Raw genomic sequence first — 21,756 nt, forward strand, 5'->3', positions numbered from 1 at the left:
ATTCCTGGCCAGTTCTGATCAGGCAGAATTCTATACATTCATTCTGCACTGACTGACTCGGAATCGGGGCCTGCGCAGATAAAAGGAGGTTCCCGCATTTCTGTGGTAGGATTGGAGTAATATATATTGCATTTGAACAGTGACCAATGGCCAGTAACTGGTAGATCTTGTTGACTCAACAATAAAGTACCTACCTCACGTGGTCAGTATCACAAGTTTGGTCGAGTGTTGTCATTGCATTTTTTATCTTGATTTTCTGGTGTCATAACCAATATGATCAATCTTAGAATCCTCTTACTTAAACCCTCCACACCAACCTTTCAGGACGTTTAGGAAATTAGTTTCAAAGAGCTAGCGCTGCTAGATGCAACTGTAAATTTACACTTGCTATACTTATAGGCGCTAGGAATGCTTTGTTCTCTCCCCAGACCTGAAATTGTTTAAAGAAATCAGGATTACTGTTAGCCCCAATTATGGCCCCTTTGCGAACAGCACTCTCCCACGCTCTTCTTTCATTTTCGAAAGAATGGGGGCAATCCCGGCGCATCCTGCCCCGCTCGCTCCTGCGTGCGCGAGGTGGCAGCTGCCCAGCTGCTCACAGTCCTGTGTAATCACAGTAATCAACCAGGCTTTGCATCCGACATAGTTTCCCCTCTGCGCGTCATCTTGCGCGCTAACATTACACAATCTCCTTGGGCACAGCATGTTTGGACTGGGAGGCGTGACGTACATTGTTGTCAAAGCAATATTATTAAACATTGAACGAGAAATAGGCCATGTTATTAGCGTCTTGGGGACATGCATTCTACAAAGAACGCGAGGAAATGTAACATTGGAATCTGCAAAAGAAACTGTCTCTCTGGAGACTGCATGAGGAAGTAATCCTGGAGTCTGTAGCAAGCACTGGCAAATGCCGGATGATAGGGGAGTCGTGCAATAGGGCAGCATTCCAAACTAATGGGACTACAGAGAGCGCAAGGCACTGCAAGATTGTGGTGACTACAGAAAGCACAAGGAAATGTCAGACTCCAGTGGATAAGTGGAGTGTGTGCAGCATGAGGAAATGTGAAACGGAGGACTGTGTGCACCATAAGGAGATGTGAGACCGAGGACTCTGTGCTGCATAAGGATGTGACGCAGAGGATTGTGTGCCGCATAAGGAGATGGGAGACCGAGCACTAGGTGCAGTATAAGAATGTGACTCAGAGCGACTGAAAACACGAGTGCTCATGTTGAAAGCAAGCGCGGCCGTGAAAGAGTGATGCGCTTAATGAGCCATGTTGGAGGAAAGCCACGTGGCGCCTCTGCGCGTAACCCTGCTCGTAATCGCACGCTTTAGGTCACACAAAAAGCGTGTGGTCAGCTTTTTTAAGCCCACTAACTAAAAGTCTCGCCATTTCAGCGCATGCGCTGGCTCAGGCGAGACCTAAAAAGGGGAGGCAAGGTGTTGGTCTGACAGGGTAGCCTTATTGTTTTAAAGATCAGCAAATGGATAGATTCTGAATGACGAGTCTTACCTAAAACCCCAGTGATCTGTCTCTTTAAAGAGTGACAGATGCAGTAGGGTAACAGACCTCAATGTGCTCAGAAGTCCAGAATGACTACCAGCTAGATTTCACTAAGGACATCTCAAAGGGGCTTGCATGAACCGAAAAGGGTATAGTCAGTTAGCCATTGGGAAGACATGATGCTAGACATGGGAGATGAACGGGCGAGCAACAGAAATGTCCGTGAAGGCCCAGAAGTGAAGGGGCCAAAACAAGCAGTTCTTGGACTCCTGCCTTCATCCGTCCTCAGTAATTGTTACTGACCCGTGAAACTGTTTGTCTAAGGCTATGGGTATGAGAACCAATCACAGAATCGAGGTAATTAACACATCTGTAAATCATGAGTCACCTCATTTCAAGATCCTATGGATGTAGGAGACATACAATTTCAGAGGAGAAGAAATTCAATTGCCTGTTGAAAGGACTCAAATCCAGATACCCCACTAAGTAGCCATGGCGACGGGTTGGTAAAAGAAAAATAGATAAAGCGAAGCAGAACTTTGTAGACTGCACCACAAGGTCTTTATTTGAATAGACTTCTGCTGTAAGGCCAGGTATTTCCTCATCCTCTAATGTATGTTAGTTTGAGGTCTTTTGAATGGTCTCATACTATGCATGAATATGGGTGGCGGACATGCCTAGTATTGTGGTTTCCAGCACTCATTGCTGCCCTCTCCCCAACCAGGCTTTCCTGTTAGATGAGCCTACTTAGTGTTGTCTCAGATCGATTGAGTTGTTTGTCTGACAACATCATCTACATTATGCCTCAGTCCATGTATACTAGGCACGCCAAGTTTTCGAGTACCAAGCCTGATATTCCAGTAAAATGCTGAACTTAATGGTTTGGTTGACAATGGCTGTGAGCATCCTGCATTTAAAGGGTATGGTGATGCTGGCATGAACAGTGACCAGTTTATAGAAATTGGTTGTCTATTTCCCCTTCCTAGCCTACCTTCTCCCCCACCCCAAACCACACCTTCATTTATGCTTTCTGTCGTGGACGATCTAAATGGACTGTAGCTGGGGTCCAGGATATTGCATAAGTTACAGGGGGTAAAACTCTGCGTGTAGGCTGTTCTACATGGCAAGCATTGGGCCTTAGCTTTCATTGTTTTGATATAGCAGATACAAAGCAATGTGAATAGCACATCAAGTACATCATTGAATATGACCAATGTTCCTAGAACCAGAATTTGAGATTCCCCTGCCAAAGATTAAGCCTCCAACCAAAGCCATTCTTGAATTGGATAGTACTACGTATCAACAAGTACTGTGCTATTTGGTGTTCCTCCTCATTCCAAGCCAGCAGGCTGTGTAATCTACTTCACTCACGTATAAGGAAACAAAAAGAGCACTGCAAAGCAATAGGCCTAATTTAACAAACAATCACTGTATGATGTAGGCTCCCTTGCCTTAATTACATTCCCGTTTTTGTTTCTATATGTAATGTAAATTGATACTTGTATAGCGCACTACTCACCCGCAAGGGTCTCAAGGCGCTTGTACGAATACCGCTGTGGAACCCATCCTGGCTTTCCCTGTGAGGCATCCACTCCTGGGCACCCCCGAGGTGGAGGCCAGGCATCCTTGGCGTTGTGGGGGCCCCGTTGTGGAGATTAAGCAAGCTATTGCCCAGAGTTGCAGAGTGGGACTCCATGATTGGAATAGGCACCGAGGTGAGAATTATCAGGTCCGTGGAATTTTGAGCCCAAGACCTGCCGAGGCGGGGAATTGAACCCTGGTCCCGGGCTAGACCTCTGCATCAGGGTCTGCCGCTCTAATCATTGAGCCACACTTCTCCACGAAATGTTTCGGTTGACAAGTGAGCCTACATTATGATACTTTGTTTCTTTCCATGTCTAAGAAACAATAGTTGGACTACAATGAACTTCTTATTACTGCTTAACCTTCATTCCACTCGCATGCAAAGACAAACAGGAATACAGTGAAGACACTTGAGCCTTTGTTAAAAGCCAGCTTTTCCTTCTGCCACATGAACTGATGAGAAGCTGCTAAGATGGGCAGAAGGAACGATGGAACAAAGGGGCTGGTATGGAATTGGCTTACTGATGGGAATGATTCGTTTTGATGAAGAAGTACAATAGGTTTGGGGGAAACTTCTGCACTTTCAAACCTACAATATTGGTCTTGGTGTGCTCCATCCAGTGTTGTTGGGCAGGGATTTCGTTCCCCTGGGCTACATTAAGTTCAGGTTAGCGCGGACACGTTGATAAAGGAGGCTTCACTTGGGGTAATTTTTTGCACTGATGATTGTCTTTTTATTGGGTACAAATTGTGTTGACATAATGTTTGAGTGGACTAAATCTGTTTTCGTAATTGTTTTGGGGGAACCTCTGCACTGTCAGAGCTTGCATATTGGTATTGGCGAGCAGGTATGTTTTTACTGGGCAGGGACTTCTCACCCCTAGGCCAAATCAAGCAGAGACTGGTGCTAATGTGCTGCTCTCTAATTTCTTCCAGTGCATGGTGACTGTCGGAAATCCTCCCCGATAGTCCCCCTCCCCCCCCCCCCTTCTGTGTAGGGAGTCTGGAATTTGGGGCTTAAATTTGATAGGGAGCAATCTTTTGCTCCACCGGTGAGGGTAGTTACAGGCGCATGGTTTTGCCCTCTTAAAAAGCCATCCAGAATTTCTAAGGCCAGTTCCCAAATTCACGAGGAAAACCGTGGTTCAGTCTGTTATTATATCCCGGCTTGATAATGCATCCTTTATCTGGGCTTCCCAGAATATCTTTTGAGCTGGCTGCTGCTGATGCAAAATACCACAGCTTGGTGCTTTTAGGGATTCCTCAACTGAGATAATTTCAAATGTCGTCCTTTCACTTTTAGAGCTGTTCACAACAGAGACCCTTGCTATCTGAGGGATAGAATTCAAGCATACCTTCCAATTAGATCTTCAAATATACCTTTCAACTGGATCTCTCAGATCTTAAAGCCTGTTTCTAACGGCAATCCCAAGGGGTTGTCGGTCTTGTTTAGGCAGTCTGTCTTTTTTCCTTTCTAGCTCCCGTCCCTTTTGCACGCCCTTCCATTAAAATGTTGTGAATCACTGAATTAACTAGTATTCAAAAAACAATTGAAGACCTGATTGTTTCATTCAGTTTAGTTAGCCCTGGTTGGATCCCTAAGGCATATGTAGCCCTGGGACGTCTGTCACAGCTATGTCCTTTACAAGTATTTAATTCATCTATTTGAGTGTTTTCCTTACTCTGAAGAAGGGAGGAGTTGTGTACCACAAACTAGAGGTGGGGATATAAAACTAACATTGATACCTGTAGACAGGACAAGCTATAAGTTATACTCTGGCCTTGTGATTGCTAAAGGGCACATTCCTTATTAAAAGTTGTGTGGGGGTCTTTAAACTGGTTGGGAATTTACTAATGACCCCGCAGGATTGATTAGGACTACGGTCTAACCATGGTTCTGAGCAAGAGGGAATAAAGTCTGCGCTGTGGCGTGGAGGTTGATTGAAGGATGTGAAATCTGGCTAATCTCCGAGTGAGGCATGCGAGAGCCATTGTTGGGTCTATGCCGCAACTGGGAAAATGGAATTGTACTCAACTGATGATTGTTACTGTAGCTCTCTCATAGTAGGCGAAGAATGAGTCCCCAGTGCAGACATATTAGCTTTTTCATTGGCTTATCTGATAGTTAAGGATGGATTGATCAGATACTAAAAAAAAGTCAGGTAATTTCCTCCAGAAACCCGCAGAAAATGGTCATTGAACCCCAAACCTCAAAAGGCAGCAATCTAGATACTAAACACCATACACATGTTCCACAGGTTAAACCGTCGCCCTACAATCCACCCTTGGTGTTGATTCAATCCAGAGGCCTGCTTATCTGGGCTGCATTAGGAGAAGATTGTTTTGTAGGATGTTGGGTATTGGGTACCGATGTTTGCCTCTTTATAGCCATGAGCAGTGGTGGAGTAGTTTTGCTAGGCTACCATGTGGAGCATTATAAAGAAACATTTTGATAGTCCTAATAATGGAAGGTAAATAAAGCATAAAGTGGATATTTTGAGAGCCCATATTGAATGATTGAAAGGGTTTGTCACACATTTTTAGCATGAGGAAAGGGCATAGGAGTTGTTTCAGGGTTGCTATCCCATGGTGCCTTTTAGTTACACTATGTCTCTGAATTGTTCCACCTATATTGAATGTTTGTTATTCAGACACAGTAAGTGACTGTGCAGTTGCCTAAAGAATGCCTTGGCTGTCACCTCACAACCAACCCCAAAAGGAGTCCTTCAGCAGAAAAGAAACCAAATGCTTGTGGTAACATTTCCTTAACCTTAGTCAATCAAATGAATCCAGGGCAAATTGTCTAGTCAACACACATAACTTTTCGATTTTTTCAACTGCAAGTACGAGGTATGCCCAAACCTGGTTTGTTAACAGTTCAATCACTAGTATGTACTGGGTACCTTCACTGGAATATGAACGAGAAACCAGGAATGAAGATGGAATAGTGATGTGTTATATCTAAAGATGTTGATCTGTACAGTTACCCCGGACACATTCACACCTTCTATGAATATATTGTAATCCAGAGATTCAGTCACAGCGCTCAGGAATTCAGTGATCTACCACACTACAAGATATAACATCCTACTTGGGTGGTACTCTTGAATTAGAACTGGAACTGTGAACTTTTGTGCAAAAAGTATAGTTTATAGGGGACTTGAGGTTTGGGAAGACCGGCAGGAGAGTAAGGAATTCCTATTGCCCAATGTCCATGGTATATTGGGATCAGGGACTCCATGTCTGTAAGTTTATTTTGTCGAGAGGATAAAGAAGCTCAACCCTGTGCAGCACAAACCCTTCTGATGCTAGTTCATAGTAACAGTATTGCTGTGGGAGAGAGGTATGTCTGCGTAAAAGGCAAGAAAAGCATCAGTATGTATGATCTTCAGAAACGATCATCAATGCAAAGCCTTTACCTTCGGGGTGATTGCCGTAAAGAAATACAATGGGCTGTAAACGGATGTTTCAGTAAAAAAAAATTACAGATCTTTGTAAAATGTAACAATTTGTGGCTATTTATAATGTGCACCGAAAAATGTATTTCATTGTGAAAGCAAATGATGTACCCCAAAAATATTTGCAACTTGAAAAACAAGCATTTGCAATGCAATAGGTCTCCATTAGAAAAGTTTGAGCTATTGGTATTGAAAATGACAAATTTTGTATTTGTGTTGGTTTTGAAAATAGCGAAAGTAATAGCTTTGTCATTTACAATGCCAATAGTTGTAACTTTCGCAAATGTGACACCTATAGCATTTGTAATGCAATATGTGTTGTATTTACGTGACTTAGATGTATTGATATTACAAATAACAATGGCTTAATTTTTTTTTAAAACTATTAATACTTAAATAATAGCTAGTGTCATTTATATTGGCAATAGCTTAAACTTTTGTGAATAACTTTTGTGAAGATTATGTTCAGTGTATTTTATTGTGACGAAAATCCAAGAACAGAAGTGAAATATTAACATCTTTTTGTTACATTTTTAATAAAGCTTGAAACATTGAGAGAACATATTTGAACAAGGTGTTGTTGAATGGTTGCACAGATTGATGCTGTGGTGGCGCTGAGTGATGTTGTGATCGCGAACGAGTGATGCTGTGGCGTTCAGTGATGCTGTGGTAGCACATAGTGATGTTGTGGTGCCCCTGAGTGATGCTGTGGTGGTGCGGAGTGATGCTGTATGCTATGCTATGTTTTGTTTTGCTATCCTATCTTTTGATGTGTTATGCTATGCTAGCGCTATAGCGCTATATAAACCCACAATTAAACCCACAATTAATTAATTATGCTATGCTTTGTTATGCTATGCTTTGTTATGCTATGCTTTGTTATGCTATGCTATGTTTTACTATGCTATGTTTTGCTATGCTATGTTTTGCTATGCTATGCTTTGTTATGCTATGCTTTGTTATGCTATGCTTTGTTATGCTATGCTTTGTTATGCTATGCTTTGTTATACTTTGCTTTGTTATGCTTTGTTATGCTATGCTTTGTTATGCTATGCTTTGTTATGCTATGCTTTGTTATGCTATGCTTTGTTATGCTATGCTTTGTTATGCTATGCTTTGTTATGCTATGCTTTGTTATGCTATGCTTTGTTATGCTATGCTTTGTTATGCTATGCTTTGTTATGCTATGCTTTGTTATGTTGTGTTTTGCTATGCTTTGTTTTGCTATGCTTTGTTTTGCTATGTTTTGTTTTGCTATGTTTTGTTTTGCTATGTTTTGTTTTGCTATGTTTTGTTTTGCTATGTTTTGTTTTGCTATGTTTTGTTTTGCTATGTTTTGTTTTGCTATGTTTTGTTTTGCTATGTTTTGTTTTGCTATGCTTTGTTTTGCTATGCTTTGTTTTGCTATGCTTTGTTATGCTATGCATTGTTATGCTATGTTTTGTTATGCCATGCTGTTTTTTTTTGTTGTAAAAGTTTTATTTATTGCAGTTCAAATACAAAGTGAGAAAGGAAGGATTGAAGGAAAACAAGCGGCAGAACCGCAGCAACTCCCAATAAAGGGACTAGAAGAAGCTTACAGGGAGGCACGTAGGATAACCAATGACATCAGACCCGGCTATTCTTAAGGGCAGGGCTTGCCAGCGAGCAGCAAGGAAATCAGTCAGCCGCTTCATGGCACCTCAGCAGTCCTCACCAAGGAGATGGTCACTCCCAAACAGTCGAAATGTTGCAAAAGCTCCCGGGCGATCAAAAGCCTCCATCAGTTATGCGGTGCCGGAACAAGTAATGAACCCCCCCAACCCCTCGTACCCCCCCCCCCCCCCCCCCACCCCCCCTTAGTGGTGGCGCCCACACATGCATACAGTCTCAATCCCTCAAACATGCAGTCAAGTTAAATCTGGAAAAGGTGAAGGGCGCGCAGAGCAGACAGGTATACCGCTGAGGGCAAGCCTCTCGACAGAAAGCGAACCAAGGGTCCCCATCGAAACATAAAGTTCTTAAAGTTGCCCAGGAAGATGTCCGCCATTCTCTCCATGCTCAATAATCTCCACAGTCTCGCGTGCCACAATGAGAGAGCTGGTTTCTTCCAGGCTGCGGCCAGCGTGAGTTTAGCCGCTCCAAGGAGGAGCCACAGTATTTGTTTATCCGCCTTTGTTTGGTGTTCTAACAGCGGATCTCGAAGGCCCAGGATGACATAGGACAAAGAATCCGGGACGGGATATCCTAATATGTCCTTGATGTGGGACAAGATTTCGACCCAAAACGGCCGGATGATTGGGCAGTCTCACCAGATGTGGCGGAAGTCTCCCAACAGTCCACAGCCCCTCCAACACCGGTCCGAAGACGCTGGGAATATGCAATGCAGTTTTGATGGGTAGAGGTACCAATCAAGCATGGTTTTAAGATGGGCTTCTCGCAGGTCCACCGAGTGAGTGTGAGCTACAATATCCCGCCAGAGACCCCTCCATTCGTCCCTGGTTATGTCTCGGCCCAGGAGGGTTTCCCAGTGGTCCATGTAACGTGGACGTGGGGAGACCACAGTAGTCAGTAAGAGTTTATACAGAAAGGAAATCGTCCCCTTCATCGTGGAAGATCGGAGAATAAAGGTCTCAAAAAGCGAGAGTGGTCTGGTAGCCGCATCTCTCAGACCCGCCGAGGTCGCCCAGTGGATCAGTTGAGCATGACGGAAGCGTTCCGAAGGTGGGAGACCATAGTCACGCATGCAGTTATGGAATGTGAGGGGTTCCGTTCTGTGGAATAAGTGCGTAAGGGATCTACACCCTCCTTCTCGCCACAGCTGGAAGGGACCCTCCCGTAACGCCGGCTGAAAGGCCGGATTGAAATGTATGGGAGTGAAAGGGGAGGGAAATGTTGTCCACCGCTCGTCTCCCGTGATTGTGTCCCACACCTTCAGAACGGTGCTAGTGGGCGTGCTGATGTAGGCGTTCCTAGGCCTGTCCGACTTGGGCTTCCAGGCGAGGTCCCAAATCGATCTCCCGGCCACACTTTTATACATGTGCAGCCAGTGTTTCTCAGAGAGCTGCTGCGACCATTCCACCAACACTCGCAGTTGGGCAGCCTTGTAGTACAGGTGCATGTCAGGGAGGCCCACTCCACCCTCCTCCCGTGGGAGCCGCAGAGTTGCGAAGGAGAAGCGCGCCCGGCCTCCCTGCCAGATGTATTTCAGCAGTAAAGTCTTAAGGCGCCGGAAGAAGTCCAGCTCCATAGGAATGGGGAGAGCCTGAAAGAGATGCAAAAACCTAGGAAGGAGGACCATCTTGATGGTATGGATCCTACCAAGCCACGAGATATATTTCGGCTTCCACCGGTCCAGTTCCCTGCGCACCGCCGCCAACATCGGCGGGAAGTTCGCTGTGAAAAGGGAGCTTATAGAAGGAGTAAGATGGACTCACATATATAACAAGGAGGCAGGCGCCCACGCCAGAGGCGTGAGTGGGCGCAGTCACTCCAAGTCTGCTGGAGGGAGGGTCAGATTCAAGATGTATGACTTATTAAAATTAACCTTAAATCCGGCCACCGTCTCAAAGTCGGACAGCAGGTTTTGGCTATGTGGTAAGGAATGAGCCGGCTCCCCCACCGACAGCAACACGCCATCTGCAAAGAGGGAGATTTTGTGCTGTTCACCTGAAAAGGGGAGTCCCTTTATCTGTTCCCGCTGCGCACCGCAAGAGCCAAAGGTTCGATGCTCAAAGCAAAGAGAAGAGGGGAAAGGGGGCAGCCCTGCCTTGTGCCCTGGGAGTGCGAGAAGCTGGCGGATCGATGGCCATTAATCACTACTCTAGAACTAGGGCAGCTATAGTTCGCCCGGATCATGGTGATGAATTGGTGCGAGAAGCCGAAGGCCTCCAAGGTGCGGAACATGAACCTCCAGTCAACCCGGTCAAAGGCTTTTTCCGCGTCCAACCCCACCAGCACTGCCGGGATACGGAACCGGGTGGCCTTTTCTATGAGATGTATGACCCTCCTCAAGTTGTCATTCGTCTGGCGGCCTTTAATAAACCCGGATTGATCCGGGTGAATGATAGCCGGCATTAAATCTTGGAGCCTGCGTGCTATGATAGTGGAATACAATTTAGCGTCCACATTGAGAAGTGCTATCGGGCGGTAAGATGAACATTTGGAAGGGTCTTTTTCCGGTTTGGGGATCACGGTGATCACGGCCTCGGCCATGGTGCCCGTGGTCGTCCCAGTGACCGCCATTTCGTTGAAAAGGGACACTAAAAAGTCGCATAGCTCTGCCTCAAAGGACTTGTAAAACGGGGCCGTGTAGCCATCAGGACCCGGCGCCTTGTGGAGCTTCAGATCTCTAATGGCGTCCAACACCTCCGATCTAGAGATTGGGGCGGCCAAGAGTTCGTTCCATTCCTTAGATACTTGTGGGATGGGGAGATCCGCCAGGAAACGGTCCTGCGCCGCCTGATCCATGGAATCACCCTTATAGAGCGCCTCGTAGAATCGGCCAAAAATACCTGCCTTATCCACATCCCTATGATGTAGTGAACCATGTGGGTCCAGAAATCCACCAATATAATCTCTCTTGTCCCGTAGCTGCCGGGCTAAGTGCCTGCCCACCTTATTCCCCTGGGAATAGGAGACACGCCTAAGCCGCAGGAGGGTAAACTCTCCACGGTTGGTGTAGTGGGCCTTCAATTTACCCCGCACGGCTTTCAAGGGTCGAAGAGTCAGTCTGGACGGGTTCGCTTTATGCGCCTGTTCTAAGGTTGCTAGTTCTGTCTCCAGGTCTTTCCGTTCCTTCCTCCGTAACCTATTGAGGTTAGCATTGAGGCCCAGGCATGTGCCCCGCAGTGATGCCTTACACGCATCCCACGTATTGAAAAGTGAGGTATCCGCTACAGGGTTGAGGGCCAAAAAACTCCCCTATAGCTTTACGCAGTTCCTTGCATGAGGTATCATCCCGGACAAGCGCCGGCGGGAAGTACCATTTCCTCACCCCGTCCCCCCCCTGCTGACCAGTGGAGCCCGAGAACCAGCAGGCTATGTTCTGACACGGAGAGCGGGAAGACAGCAGAATCACGGACATCTCCCCTGAGGGCCTGGCTCACAAAGATATGATCCAGACGAGAATAAGTATGATGAACATGGGAATAGAAGGTATAGTCTCGCGCTTGTGGGTGCAGGAATCGCCAGGTATCAACCAATCCAAGCTCCCCTACCATACGCTGCGTTTCCGTAGAGAAAACCCCAGCGCCCGCTCTCTGGGCTCGGGAGCTATCCAAATCCTTGTCCCAAACCAGGTTGAAGTCCCCCGTTAAAACCACGTGCCCCTCCACAAAGTCCCCCGCCCTATCCAACAGATCTCGAAGAAAAGCATTCTGCCCAGAGTTGGGAACATACACCACCACAAACGTACAGAGTCTGCTTTAAAGTGTCCCCTTGACCATCAACCAACGTCCCTCCTTGTCACCACTGATCCCCATAGGCTGGAAGTGCAGGGATGCTCGGAATAAAAGTGCCACCCCCCTATGTTTAGTAGATGCAGATGCCCTATAGATGAGTGGGAAATGTCTGTCTTAGTCGTAGCTCATCTTTACGTGCCAGGTGAGTCTCCTGGAGCCCCACAATATCTAAGTGGTGGTCAGTTATATATTTCCAAATTTTCTGGTGTTTGAGGGGAATTGAGGCCCTTTATATTCCACGTTCCAATACTAAGCGCCATGGGAAACTATTAGTAACCCTCTCTGTGGAATCGCCCTGATGCTGCACCCAAGACCAGACCCAAGTGTAACTGCAACCCAATAGGTAGTCCCGCCCAAAGGACAGATATGCAACATCTCATGTATCCCACCAGGAGAAGGAAACAAGCAACTACACATTCATTCCGGACGCCACCACCCCCCTGCCCGACCCCCACCCTGTTCCCAACAACCCCCCTCCTCAATTGGCCCACAAAGCACTCCCACCCACCCCCCCAAAAACCCCAACCAAAACCAAAACAGTGTACTTAGCAGTCCCATCGGAGAACAGTTCGTAGAGTTCCTCCAGGGCTGGGGATGGGGCACCCATTGGGGGACCCCATAGGCCACGGTACGGGGTGTCTTCTCCAAAAGTACAATTAAACCCACGGTACCTGGTGTCACGTGCCCCTCCGGCACCAACCAGCTGGCGGCTCAAGATCAATCGGCACCGGAGCTCTGCTGGGAAGATGCCAAAGTTGCTGAGGCCACCGAAGCCACTGCATTTCCTCTCTCTTGTAGGCTAGCCGTACGGTCAGGCCGCCCACGGTTCGTATCCGGACCCACCCTCCGCCATGAGGAAGAACGCCTGCGTCTTCGTGCCGGCGAGCCGCCAGCCTCCTGTGAGGGAGTCCCGTAGTCCAGACCCAACAAGTCCTTCGCCACTTGGAGAGATCGAATCTGCGCCAGTCTGTTTTCCCACCTAAAGATAATGCGGAAAGGATGACCCCATGAGTAGGAGATGTTGCGTTCCCGGAGGAAGGCGGTCACCGGGCGGAACTCCCGCCTCTTCTGGAGGGTCGATGCTGCTAAATCCTGGTACAGCTGGGGACGATGCTCTCTGAATTGCAAAGAAGGGATGGTCCGCGCCTTCCATAGGATACGCTCTTTTAGCTGGAAATCATGGACACAGACCAGGATGTCCGGGGGCGGCCCCCCACCCCTCCTAGGGAGACCAACCCTGTGTACTCTGTCCATCCTGATTTCCTGAACAACATTGTTGCCCAGAACCTGTAAGAAAAGAGCTTGGACATAACCCCGCAGGTCACCTTCTTCTCCGTCCCACGGCACCGCCCGAATGCGGATGTTGTTCGGGCGGGAACGGTTCTCCAGATCCTCCGTATGGGACTAGAGGTCCAAGTTCTGCTCTGTGAGCCTAATGATATCTTGCTGGAGCTGGTGGACATCGTTTGCTATGCTTAGGTCGTGGGCCTCCAAGGTGGCCACCCTCCCCCCAATGCCGTCCACGTCTCTCCGCACTTCACGAAGGTCCGAAGCTAGTTGGGCGCGGAGTTCCGAGATGTCCTCCTTAATGGAGGCAAAGAGCTCCGTCATAAAGGCCTTGGTTGCAGGGGCCCCATCGTCCGATTTCTTGGGCGAGACGCTGGGTCCAGGGGACGGCGGTTGTTGAGAATTCTTAGCAGCGCCATCTTTCCCAGGCTTCCCCTTGCGCAGCGTGGAAGACATCTCTGCACCCCCGGGTAGGGCAGCAGTCCCTCCTCCGGCAATCACAAGGTCCCCACTGTACCAGTGCCGGTAAAGCAGTCTCCGCACCGATCCCCCTGCGGTCCGGGCCCCCCAAGAGCCAAGCCCCACTCCGTCTTGTAGGTGGCCGCCGTTGGTACTCCGCCTCCGAGGAGTCGCGTAGTCGTCTCCCGCTAGTGTCCCATGATCTCGGAACCCCCCGGAATCACGTCCCAGGCATGAGTCCGGCCTGGCCTCGGCCAGCCGTCGCCGTGTAGCGCACGTTTCCCCTCTACCTAGCCGCTGAGCTCTCTAGCCGGGCCTCCAAGGAAGGGCCCCCTCCACGACGGACCCGCACCACAGGCGCACATGCGTGGTGCAAGCAGGGGAATATCCAGGCCTCTCCCGGGGTCCCCCCCAGGCACCGAGTCCTCAGGGGGCCGCACTTCGGCAGGGGCTCCCTCACCTCCTGATCCCTTCTGGGGCGTAGTGGGGAAGAGATAGCGTCGCTGCCAGGGCCCCCTCCTGCAGCTGGTCCCCTTCTGCTGCGCCTACACCCCCAGCGCGGTGCACAGCCACACTCCTCCGGTGCCCGGAGCCGCTCCTCAGGTTGTTGGGGGGCAGGTGCAAGCACAAAGTCCAGGAGTCCCCTCTGCTGCGGTTCCTCCTCAGTGCCTCGCGCTCCCGTCTGCCATGCCCGGGGCCCGAGCTTGTCAATCTCCCAGGGCCAGGGGGCACCAAACCGCAGTCCGCAGGAGCTCCGGAGCCCTCAGCCAGGCCCCCCCCCCCGGTCAGCGCGGACCGCCGGTTCCGCCACTCCGCCCCGGGGTTCACTACGGTGGTAGATGCAGGTGGAGAGATCTCGGCCAGGCCGCTCCATCCAGCCAGCCGAAGCGGGGGTGGGGGGAGGGGAAGCAGCGCTTATTGCCGCTCACGGGTGGGAAGCAGGGCCTCTGCAGAACGTAGCGGGGGACAGAAGTGACGTCCCCGTCCTTCCTCCGCTGATGTCCGCTCCGCGACGCCGTGGACCGGAAGTTCGGCTCTCTCCACTACTCCAGGCCGGGGATTGTAAGGCTGCAGTCCGCCGCCACGACCAGGTCCACCTGCGGGCCTCTGCTGGCTGCCCTCGTGACTCCGGACCGGACCCCTCAGCACCAGGGGTCACAGCAGCGCCCAAATGGCCGAGAAGCAGGCCGCTTTCGAAGCTGGAACAAAGCTGAGCTGGGCTTGGCGCCGGAGGGACTTGAAAAGACGTCTCGCTCCGTCGCCATCTTGGCCACGCCCCCGCCATGCTATGTTTTGTTATGCTATGTTTTGTTTTGTTATGCTAGGTTTTGTTTTGCTATGTTTTGTTATGCTATGCTTGGCTTTATGTTATGCTATGTTTTGTTACGTTATGCTATGTTTTGATACGTTATGCTATGTTTTGTTATGTTATGCTATGTTTTGTTGTGTTTTGTTATGCTATGCTTTGTTCTACTATGTTTTGTTATGCTAAGCTATGTTTTGTTCTACTATGGTTTGTTTTGCTATGCTATGTTTTGTTCTACTTTGGTTTGTTTTTCTATGTTTTGTTATGTTATGCTATGTTTTGTTATGTTATGTTTTGTTGTGCTATGCTTTGTTGTGTTTTGTTATGCTATGTTTTGCTATGCTTTGTTTTGTTATGCTATGCTATGTTTTGTTGTGTTTTGTTATGCTATCCTATGCTTTGTTTTGCTATGCTATGTTTTGTTACGCTATGCTGGTGAGGGTGTGTGAGGGTGTGTGAGGGTGAGAGGGTGTGAGTGAGGGGTGTGCGGGTGAGGGTGTGTGCGGGTGAGGGTGTGTGAGTGAGGGTGTGTGAGTGAGGGTGAGTGAGGGTGTGTGGGTGAGGGGGTGTGAGGGTGAGGGTGTGAGTGAGTCGGTGTGAGGGTGAGTGAAGAAGTGTGAGGGGTTGTGAAGGTGGGGGGGCGTGAGGGTGGGGGTGACAGTGGGGGGGCTGAGGGGGTGTGGGGATTGAGGGGTGTGAGGGTCAAGGTGTGTGAGGGTGAGGGGAGTGAGGGTGAGGGATTAACAGAGACGACAGAGATAAGGTGCAGAAGAAGTTTAACTACTGAGAAGGAAGTGAGAGAACGAGAAATGCAAGAAAGGAAAGAGAAGTGGAACTAAGAGCGCGCCGTGGGAGGGGGAAGAGGAGCATGTGTGAGGCAAACAGCAAGTACGAAAGAGAGGTTGAAGAGGAGAGTGAGTGTAGAAAAGAGAGAAGAGATAGTGAGAGCAGAAAGGAGAGAAGAGATTAGTGAGAAGAAAATAAACGGAGCAAGAGAGAAGTAAAACCAGAGGATGGAAAAGAAACGTGAAGAGAGACACATAGACGACATGGTGTGGAGAATAGGATAGAGAGAGAAAGAGAGGGAAGTGAGAGAATTGGAAAGTCGAAGCGGGGAGACAGCAGGCAGATAGAGAAACGACCGGTGGGTAGGTAATAGGGAAAGAGAGACAAGGAGAGGGGACAACAGCGATGAAGGATGGGGAAGGGAGTGGGAGATGAAGAATATGGAGGAAACAGTTATAATGGGATAACAGGGGAGCGAAAGCGAAGCTGCTGTGCCCCAGGACACTTCTCAAAATGAACTTTTCTTTCCCTTCGACTCACGTTAGGTCATACATTTGTGTGGTTTGCTTATTTAGGATGGCATCTGGAGCACGTGTCCCTCTTGCTCACTGTGAGAAATATGTTCCTGTAACTGTTTCAGATGCATTACATTTCAAGAGAGGGTAGAACTTAGCTCAGGATTTATTTTTTGGTGTATGGAATATTCATTTTGCACATGCTAGTCATTTTGAAACTTTCCTACAATATATTACTTTAGTCCTAAATTGTTCGATTTGACAAAAAAATCAAAAATTGCTGGTTTGGGGCATTTTTGCTACCATCACATATCTTAATTGGCCCTGTGGACGAGTGATTTGACCTAGAAATGTCTCCTATTCAGGTTTCCAGACCAGATGACTTATTACCGACATTAAAATAAAATTTGAAGATTGTGCCGATTCACTAATTAGGGTGTTGTGCGCAAGGAAATTAAACCGACGCAGAGCAAATTCCCGGTGACCAGTATTCATCGTGACTATTTGTCAGTAGTATTATCTCTAGTTATTACCCAAACGAACATAGTGCAACAACTATCTTAGGAAGTAAAAAAGGGGGTGAATAAAGTTAGAAGGGTTACGTTTCGAAATGAAGCGGTATTGCAGCATGGGTCCTGGCAGGTGGGCGGTGACAAAGTCACTCGCTGGTGGATGGGAAACAAATAAACAGGGGTCATTACGATTTCACCCATAGGGAGACCTACCTTGTATTGACCGTGCGTCCTGCGCCACTAACTGCTTGATAGCCAGCCGCACGCTTTGCCTAAGTCGTGCCCGTCTACAGGATCCAAAATCTGGAAATGCTCCTTCAGCTCGAAGTTATACACGGAAGTGTGGTCTCTGTGGCAGGGCACAGGCTGATGGAATGACAACTACGCGCATGCGTGAGCGACAATCACGTCAGATGAGTGCACCGCTAACCCAGTGACCGGGTGGTCAGCGCTCCGGTAATTGGAGAGCGCATGTGTGCTAGAGGAGACTAAACCAAAAAGACCAGGCGGATAATACTCTGATTTAGGAGGTTAGACCCCAAACAGATACGCGGTATGCAACCACTGAACCTTAATGATATTACTGAAATGTGGTCAGTGCGTGCGAATCCCTTAATATTACTAACTTGGTTTCCTAATGTGCGTCTTTATGCCGGAGAGCGGGGGCTGCCTGGGCATGCGCGCATTCGTAAGTTTCGTTTTCAGTAGCGAGCCCCGGAGCGAAAACGAAGTGGCAGCTGAAGTCCCGGGTCTCAGGAGGGGGCCCGGGTGAAGACCAGCGGGGCTCCGATGCCTAAGGGGAGAGCCCCGCTTCGTGATGGCCTGGCAGAGGAGCTCAAGTGCTTTGCGGGGCTCCCATGAGAAGCCCAGCGTGTTCCAGATGGTGCGAGCCTGGTGATGTAAGGGAGGGGTGTGTGCCAGCGTGTGTGTGCCAGCGTGTGTGTGCATGCGTGTGTGTGCCTGCCTGCCTGCGTGTGTGTGTGCCTGCGTGTGCATGTGTGTGTTTGCGCACTTCAGGGAATGTGAGCCAGGGGATGTGCGTGGCGCCGGCCTGGACGTGCGCGTCCAGACACCAATCGCTGCGGGTGCCCGACCCCTGTCTCAGATTCCCAGGGGACGGACAACATTAGTTGTCGAGCTAGACGCAATGCTTCGCATTGCTTTCTCCAGCTCGACCTAAAAATGAGGAATTATGCATTCACATTTGCCAATTTATTGCGCTAATTCTTTGCTTTCAAAATAAAATACGCCTCAATATTTAGAATGCGTGCGGAAAAACAGGAAAGTATACTGACAGTGTAACCAAATTATAGTGCATTTTAAGAATGACATTCAATACCATTTCTTTGAGGCATCGTTTAAACATGTTTGATGCATGCCAATATTTCAAAAACTGAGAATCTGGGTAAAACTATCATGGACCCCAATTTTCAGGTCGGGCTGGGCAGCACATGCGCTGCTCATCGGGGCATGCTGTAATGAGTTATGGCTTAGAATATCTGCAAATTTCCCGCCCATCTTTTCAATTGGCTCCTGTTACTGTCCGTTCAAAATCTTTGCTTTTCATTTGTGAATCGGCTTAGTAGTCCCTCCTTGGTACCGCCTTGCCTGCATTTATAACCTCTGAACATTGTACTTGTGTGATTTCAAAATCTGCTTTATCTAGTTGGTGAGTGCTATTTTCTTCACAATCTTCCATATTCCACTCATGGCGTTCTAGAACGCTGCCACCTTTCATATTGTTATTAGTCATTTATTTTTTTATTTCCAGCGCGGTCCGCTTTAAGTATAGCGGCTGTTCTAATTTAATTTACAGCACGACCACTTTCACTTTAACGGACGCGCTACAACCGCTTTCTTTATTTTTACACTTTATGTAAAAGTGTCCCACCCACGCTTTCACTTTAATGTTAGCCACACCCTTTTCTTTAGACTCTGCTCACTGTTACTTGAATATGACCAGCAGCGTCTAAAGAAAGGGGCATGGCCATCAATTAAACCTTTGAACAGGCAGTATTCAATGATATAGAAGCCCTGGAAGTCACCGGCCAGTTTCACAACAACAGCAGAGCTGAGAACAAAGCAATATCCGACTTGAAAAATGATGACACCATAATCATAAAACCGGCGGACAAAGGCGGGGGACTCGTAGTAATGAACAAAAATGACTATGACGCAGAATGCAGACGCCTATTAGGCGACACAAAAAACTATCAAGTATTACCAACAGATCCAACTGAAGATCTAAGGATTGAAATCACTAACATGGTGGAAACAGCTGAAGCCCAAGGCCATATCTCAAAACAAGAAGACTACTTGAGCAAAACAGAAAACAAAATTCCTTATTTCTATGTGGTGCCAAAAATGCACAAGGGAAAGATCCCCCCTCCCGGAAGACCAATCGTGTCAGGCATCGGCTCACTTCTTGAACCGTTGTCAAGATTCAGTGACTTTTTTCTGAAACCCATTGTACAGGGAACATCTACGTACTTGAGAGACACAAAAAGTCTACTAAAAATCTTGGAGAACATCAAAATGGAACAAGACTATATCCTTCTTAGCTTTGACATAGAAAGCCTTTACACGAATATTCCACAAGACGCCACTATCAAAATTCTTGATAACACAACCTGGGACTACCACACACCGAAACAGTTCATCATACAATGTGCCACCCTGGCCCTCAAAAGGAACTACTTTGAATATGAGGGCACACTGTACCTGCAAGTAGGGGGTACATCTATGGGCAGTGTTTTTGCCCCTAGTGTGGCGGGCCTCTATGTGTATGATTTTGAACTAAAATACATCCTGGCAGTTGACAATCCATTTGGCAGCCATATCAAATTTTGGCGGCGATACATAGATGACGTCTTTTCCATATGGCAAGGTACACAAGAGACCTTAATGGAATTCATAACTTGGCTGAATACCCGTGATCAAAATCTACGGTTCACTCACTGCATAGACAGGGACAAGATGGTCTTCCTGGATATTGAAATACGAAGAGAAAATGACAATCTGATAACAAAGACCCATTTCAAACCTACGGCAAAAAACAATTTACTAAGATATGACAGTTTCCACCCCCGCCCCCTTAGGGAAAACCTACCCTATGGACAGTATCTCCGCCTCAGACGAAACTGCAGCAAATTGACCGATTACAGAAGCCAGGCGGAAGACCTAACGGAAAAACTATCCTCCCGCGGCTACCCTCAAAAAATAACAAACAAATGTCAGAAGAGAGCACAGAACCAACCCCGACAAGCCCTACTGGAAGACACAACTAAAAACGATGGAGACATTCCACTAACATGCGTCACGACGTATAATGCGGTGTCCAACCAGGTGAGCAAGAGCATAAAGAAGCACTGGTCCATACTCCACACGGGCAACTACAAATGGGAAAAACCTCTGTTCTCCTATAAAAAGGCACGCAGTTTGAAAGACACTCTGGTGAACACTAGACCTAAGCAGACCTTGACCACTTCCAACCCAACCATTACGGAAATATGGGGTCTCCCTCCAGTAACCGGACATTCAAGATGTGGGGATTGCAGTGTCTGCCATTTGACTACCAACACAAAGACACTGAACCTTGAGGAAGGGAAAACCTGGGAACAGAGATCACACACGAATTGTAACAGTCAGAACGTTGTTTACTTGATCAAATGCTCCTGTGAAAAACCATATATTGGAATGACCACCCGCAAAGTAAAGCAACGTATATCGGAACACCGCAGCACAATCAGGTGCAAGAAAAATAACACAAGACTCACAGATCATTTTCTTACCATGCATCACACCCCCAATGATATGAGGTGGACTGTGATTGAACAAATTCAATCAGGCCCCAACATACAGTCATGCCTTTATGAGAAAGAACAAAGGTGGATTTACAGACTTTCCACGCATAAGATAGGGCTCAATGATAATATCCCATGGGCTAATGTACTTAAATGATCTGCCATATTTTGGGTTAATGTACCACGACCCCCCTGTCTGACGATCCTACCCTGGATTGCCTGCAATTGATTTACATTAACAACATAGATCATCCACCATCAGCATAATGTGTTCCCATAATAACATCCTCTTCTTAATGTGCAAACCCATCTTGTACGTTACCGCTTCCACCCACCGGGAAGCTACTCCCGTCATGACAGGTAAATTAAATCCCTCTCTGTCACCCATACCCCTACCACAATCTTCAACAACTTGCTGATGTTTAACCACCAGCCGGCTTCTGTAAATCTACATTGTTTTACACTAATGCCGACTAGTCATGGCACGCTGTTTGTTTACTACATACACGTAGCAACCGTCATCACGTTCCGATACTGCCGAGTAACTCCCCCCTTCCGGCGGACGGAACCACGCCCATTCCGAAAGGAAAACAACATTTAATGAGAGAACTCCCACACGGCAACACTAGCCGAGCAGAGGAGGATAGCAGTAGGTTAATGGCCATTACCTTCTTCCACAAACTGTAAGTAAAAGCCCCTTTTTCCCACCCAGAGAACCGGAGCCCACAACCAGAGCACGCATTGATGCCTGCCGGGCGTAAAGCTCGGTGCACGCTAGAAATGTGTATTACTCACCAAAACTTTCGCGCCATTTCAGATTATGTTATGTCGGTTTGAAGACCCTACCCCCTGCCCGTTGAAGCACTTTAGAGGCTAGAAACAAGTAAGCCCCCATTTCGAAACATGAAATTTGTGTGTACTCCTATATGTTATATGTGTGTATGTCCTGTATGTTACAGTCTGTTAATTGGCGCCACTGAAAGCTAAAGCACAAACGATAAAGCGCCTTAATCACCCACAATTATCTGAGGTGCACAATGATATTCACTGCGCACAAATATGGATATTAGATGGATGACATGAAAGATGAAACATTG

At 47.8% G+C, this 21,756-nt stretch overlaps 1 protein-coding gene across 2 annotated transcripts in view; it reads left to right on the plus strand.

Annotated features, from left to right (window-relative positions):
- Positions 1 to 21,756, plus strand: part of PPP4R3A (protein phosphatase 4 regulatory subunit 3A) — a 309,259-nt gene that overhangs the window by 8,395 nt on the left and 279,108 nt on the right. The window lies entirely within an intron of this gene.

Source organism: Lissotriton vulgaris, chromosome 9, assembly GCF_964263255.1.
Source record: "Lissotriton vulgaris chromosome 9, aLisVul1.2, whole genome shotgun sequence".
Classification (NCBI taxonomy): Eukaryota; Metazoa; Chordata; class Amphibia; order Caudata; family Salamandridae; genus Lissotriton; species Lissotriton vulgaris.